Here is a 6745-nt window from a genome sequence, read left to right as displayed (position 1 = left end):
TATCATGTAGTCACCTGATCTCAATGAACCCTCTTAAACTCTTGTTTCCGTTGCGTATCTTACTCTGTCGACCTATCTGAACTTTGCTTTCGATCGATGTCTACATAATCATGCATTGATACTATCAGTATCTAATTAATATACTTTAATCTATCATTTCATAGACTGAATAACAATTTATTTGATTTCCCATTGAAGTACATCGGTGCATTCTTCAGTGCATCAATACATTCTTTAACATGTGCATCGATGCACTACCATGCATCGATACATAATTTACATTCGATGTTTCCATTTTAAGGGGATGCATCGATGCACTCCTCATGCATCGATGCACCAACTATACTCGATGTTTATTTATTTGAGAGTGCATCGATGCACATTGAAGATGCATCGATGCACACAACCCAGAAATTACATTTTTAGCCCAAAAATTCTTACTTTGACCTCAAATTCTACTTATTACCCCTCCTTATGCCTTAAAACTTATCTATACATGTATCAACCTTCTTATAACACTATAAAACTTTACCATCTCCCATAATCCACCATAATTCTTGAATCAAAGAATTTCATTAAATTTTCCATGTGTTCTAAATTCAATTCTATCACCTTTAACTTCTTAATTAACTCATTGACAAGTCAAATCCATCTTTAAAACTTCAAAAACATCTTTATATCAAGAATTCATTTCTCAACCCTTAATCAAATTTCCTTTCTAATTCTCTCATTTTGGTGTTTTAAACTTATATAAGCTTTCCTTAAGCTTATATAACACTCATGAAATAAAACCCAACTTAAACATTCAAGAATTAATCATAAAATTAAAACTCACCTTTGAGGTTTGAGCTTGAACCCACGAGAAGAAGAAATGAAGAAGGAAAAGAATAGTTCTAGATCACTCTTCATATCCCACGTGTTTCATTCTTAATAAGGGAAAGAAAATATCTTTTTAAACTAATTACCATAATGCCCTTTACTTATTCCATAATTATGATTTAATCCAATATTGAAATAGTCCTATTTAAATTCTTGAACTTATCAATTTCCTTAAATTGATCCTCAAATTCCAAAAATTCTCATTTTAGCCACTAACCCAAATTTTGGGATGTTACAAATCTCCTCTCCTTTAAGGAAAATTCGTCCTCGAATTTTCACTTTACCTCAAGATGAAGCAATCTGTTATAATACTCCACAACTCTTAACAATAATTACTTATTGATTCAAATCAAATCTTTTAATTATCTCTCTAATTACCACTTACTAAATACTATGATGATTCCCAAATCTATTAATCATCAAACTATTTTACCACGATATCGAAATTTACCTGCCAACATCTCTGGATCATTGAAATCTTCATCAGTCCTTAAATTATAAACTTGTGCAGTTGGTTGCATATCATGTTGAGTGAATGACTCCGATCGATTTCTTCTACGACCTCTACCTCTATTTCTTTGAGATACCGCTATAGATCTTTCTCTCTATACTATCTCTTCAGTCATAAGTGGACAATCTCGAATAAAATGTCCAACATCCCCACATCTAAAACAAGCTCCGGAGATTACTCTACATACCCTTGTATGATTCTTTCCACAATATGAACATTGCCTGACTTGACTGAGATTTGATCTTCTATCAATAAAAACATATGATTCCAACATATCATGTGTTGGAAAATCTCATTCCCTATTTTTCTTGGATGGAGAGGAGCTCGACGAAGCAGCCATCCTCTTAGACTTCTGAACTCTCTGTTCTTCAAATCTTTCATTCTGAGCTCTCTCTAGAGCTTTAGCTCGATTAACCACTTCTTGAAACGATGACAAATTCAAGGCTATCAGCAACTCTCTTAGCCTAGGGCATAAACCCTCCACAAACCAGTCACATACATCCTTCTCAGTCGGAATAAGCTCAGCAGCAAAATGACTTAACTTATTAAACTCACATTCGTATTCATATACTGTATAATTCCCTTGCTTCAAATTCAGAAATCTTTGCTTCATCTGTCTAATATATTGGTCACCAATATACTTACGATTAAATTCTTCCAAGAAGAATAACCAGGTCACTTGATCACTTCTTAATCTCATGGTGACATTGGTCCACCATATTCTAGCTTGTCCCCTTAACAAAGAAACTATTCCATCTAATTTCTCTACATCAGAACAATGGAGCCCATCCAACCTAATCTTAACATCGTTCAACCAAAGATCCGCAGCAATCGGATCTTCCTTAGCTTGACCCTTAAACTCAGGTGCTCCTAAACCTTTCAATTCTTTAGCTATATTCATTCGAGGAGCTGAGGGCGCAGAGGGTTGAAAACGTGACAAAACAACATTTAACGTCCCAAAAAATATCCCTTGATCTCTCACTGGTACTATTGGAGGTGTTCGCTCTTCACCATGCCTGGCCAGGGCAGGTGAATTGCTACTACCATCAGGTCTATTACTTCTTCTTTCACTTCAAGAACTTTCACGATCATACATCTAATACATGACCATATAACTTTATTAGAAGACAGCATACTCATTACTTTATCAGATCAGAAACTTTCACTTTTTGTTGGCATGTACACCTTTTCAAAATACTCTTGACTTCGGTTTAAGCCTAGAATCTGCTAAACCTTAGCTCTGATACCATTAAATGTAACACCCCCAACCCGTACCCGACTTGGATATGAGTCCGAGGTGTCACATTGACCAGTCAAAGTATATACTTTTATAAAAAAACCATAGAAAATTTAAAACTTTTATTCTATAAAGTAATTCTTTTACATAAACATATTTAAAACCTTAACAGACTCCGTCAGAGCGTACATATATATCATGACTTGGTTACATGCCAACATACTAAATTATATGATAATACATACTTTACAAAATATTTCTGATCTGAACTTTGTGCGGAGATATGCTGCTCTACGGATCCGAAGCTTGATCTTCTGACTGTTCACACCTACATGTAAAACACTTACACGCTAAGTCATAGACTTAGTGAGACATGTAAATACATAAAGTAAACTAACAAATGCATGATCATTCCATATAACACATATTATACTTATATACCTATTAAACCCATCACTTGCCGGTTTATCCTTACTTATTTCCTTATCATTGATTCAATTCCATCATATGAGCATATATTGAACATAAACTTATAACATCACTTCAACCACAACAATAATTACTTATGATCATACCATACATAATCATATCACATCTCATATCACTATTACCCATATACACTTGTTACCATTATTATCATATAATCCTAACTTATCACTTATACATATCGCATATCACATGTACCATTTCACGAGAAACACACATATCATTATATCAAATTATGGTTTCTTTTCAAAGCCCATGCACACTATTGAGAACTTAAGGTACGTGAGTACATAGAGGTTGTGCACTATGCTATCACCACAGCTCGTATAAATCCCACTAGGGGCGCGTAGAATGTCTCGAAGGACTACATAGATGTCCCGAAGGACCACATAGATCCTCGACTCTTGGCATGCCAACTATACCTATAGCTCTCATAACACATGACATGGGCATTATCTTTTACCTCATTACACATTCACATATTCATATCACATAGCTCTTTCACATAGCTCTTTATCACATTTCATATGATCACATAGTCACGTAGTTTACTTTAACGTAACATTTTCCATGAAATTCACATTATCCATCCTTTTTACACATTATCACATCACATACCTTTTTCTCATATGCATATAACATATTATTTCTTATCTTTTAACATATATTACATATGTATATAATCTTATGTCTTATTATCCATATCTAATCTATTTTATTATACTAGCCTACCATATAGCATTCTAATAGAAGCATATATGGGTCATATTATTTTCATATATATGTTTTATCATATATTTCATGATCACATGACTTATTATCATAATACAAGCATTTACATAGTTCACACATAAAAATGCATTCAACAATCAAACATATGCATTTACACATATATCATACATCTAACACCATATCACTACATGTTTATGCTTTAATACTTATATCATATAATATCGGAATTGGACTCATCGCAAGTCTTAATTCCTTAACATAACGTACACTTACTATCATGTACTCACCTGATCTCAATGAACCCTCTTAAACTCTTGTTTTCGTTGTGTATCTTACTCTGTCGACCTATCCGAACTTTGCTTTCGATCGATGTCTACATAATCATGCATTGATACTATCAGTATCTAATTAATATACTTTAATATATCATTTCATAGACTGAATAATGATTTATTTCATTTCCCATTGAAGTGCATCGGTGCATTCTTCAGTGCATCGATGTATTCTTTAACATGTGCATCGATGCACTGCCATGCATCGATACACAATTTACATTCGATGTTTCCATTTTAAGGGGATGCATCGATGCACTCCTCATGCATCGATGCACCAACTATACTCGATGTTTATTTATTTGAGAGTGCATCGATGCACATTGAAGATGCATCGATGCACACAACCCAGAAATTACATTTTGAGCCCGAAAATTCTTACTTTAACCTCAAATTCTACTTATTATCCCTCCTTATGCCTTAAAACTTAATATACATGTATCAACCTTCTTATAACACTATAAAACTTTACCATCTCCCATAATCCACCATAATTCTTGAATCAAAGAATTTCATTAAATTTTCCATGTGTTCTAAATTCAATTCTATCACCTTTAACTTCTTAATTAACTCATTGGCAAGTCAAATCCATCTTTAAAACTTCAAAAACCTCTTTATATCAAGAATTCATTTCTCAACCCTTAATCAAATTTCCTTTCTAATTCTCTCCTTTTGGTGTTTTAAACTTATATAAGATTTCCTTAAGCTTATATAACACTCATGAAATAAAACCCAACTTAAACATTCAAGAATTAATCATAAAATTAAAACTCACCTTTGAGGTTTGAGCTTGAACCCACGAGAAGAAGAAATGAAGAAGGAAAAGAAGAGTTCTAGATCACTCTTCATATCCCACGTGTTTCATTCTAAATAAGGGAAAGAAAATATCTTTTTAAACTAATTACTATAATGCCCTTTACTTATTCCATAATTATGATTTAATCCAATATTGAAATAGTCCTATTTAAATTCTTGAACTTATCAATTTCCTTAAATTGATCCTCAAATTCCAAAAATTCTCATTTTAGTCACTAACATGAATTTTGGGATGTTACATATAGTATTGGAAACACTATTGAAAATAGGTATTTAAGGTTTGGATTTATCACTTCCTTGTTGAGTGATAGAGAACAAGGGGACTCTCGCGCACCGCTACTGTCGCCGTTTGTCTCGTCTCTGCACGGCACGACACGACACATGGTCCGCGCGAATACTATCTTTTTAGAGAAAATTCTTGAGGAATTTCTCTTTGAAAGAAACAAATGAAAAAATGTGAAAGATTTCAACTGATATTTATAGTCTGCTGATGACTGTTTAAATTCAAATGATTGAGTTATCAGAAATTAAATAGTTTTATGAGTTATCAGCTGTTACAATGAAGGGTTTTAATCCTGATATTTTATGGACGATTTTAACCCTATATCTAGCCTATAAATAGAGAGCTGGATTCAGCTTCTCAACTTATTCTCAACATTCAGAATTCACTCTCAAATTGTTTTCTAAATATTTTCCTCTGTGTTCTTTCTGATCAAAAGTGCAATACCACTAGCAGTCCACTCCGGTTTCGGGTGTACGGAATTCGGAGCGACCGTGTTAATCTCGGGGGACGGTCCGCCTATTGCAACGATTATACACATCGGAGCGAATTCGTTTCTAAGGCAGTGGTTTTACCACGACACGGTTTACAAATTTATTTTTTTAAAATTACTATTTATCTTTCATGTAAGTGCTAACAGTGTGGTTTTACAGTACATATTTCCAATAGATTACATTGAGTTTAATGAGTTCTCTAAATGAATTCACATTATACTGATTAATATAAAGAATGAATTAAAATGATAAAGGGTTAACCCACCCTAAACCCAAGGATAAGTTAAAAAGGTAAGAAACAAGAATGCAATAATGGAGGGAACTTTGTTAGCTGTTGCTTGCAACTTAATCATAATATATACTTTTGGCCATTTTTCATTTGGATTGGAATCACATTGAATGATTTTCTTCTTGGAGAGGAAAGAAATTGGATCTAAGGCTTATAGACCCAATTCATACGGATCGGGTTTTGTATAAAATTATGATTTGGTTAATGTTTGTTAACTTAAAAGCAATGTTACTGAATTGTATAAAGATGGTAGGGACTTGTCAACAAACAAAACAAATACGGTTGGGACTTGGAAGGGAGTTGGGAAAAACATTGCAATTGAAATCAATTATTGGACTTGAAATCATCGAGTGAGATTGAATCTGGTTACAACAAACTCGGGACAGCTGAACTGCCACTTGATCATTTTTAAACACATCTCTTGTATTGTGTCGTTTGCCCCGATAAAAAAAAGTTTAGTTTTAAAAAAATATTGTTAGAACAACATATTAAAGTTATAATTAGTAAAATGAATATTTATGATAGATGTGCCTGATTTATTTTATTTTTTTGATATAGATAAAGAGTTGAGAATTTTTTTTTAAGGATAACAATTGATGATGCTTCATTCATTCTACATAAAAATTTGCAGGCCGAGGATGATGATTTAAAAATTTTAACAAATATATGATTAAATTAAAAAAAAAACC

This window comes from Hibiscus syriacus, unplaced genomic scaffold, assembly GCF_006381635.1.
Source record: "Hibiscus syriacus cultivar Baekdansim isolate YM2019G1 unplaced genomic scaffold, ASM638163v2 tig00001120_pilon, whole genome shotgun sequence".
Taxonomy (NCBI): domain Eukaryota; kingdom Viridiplantae; phylum Streptophyta; class Magnoliopsida; order Malvales; family Malvaceae; genus Hibiscus; species Hibiscus syriacus.
This window is presented reverse-complemented; position numbering follows the sequence as displayed.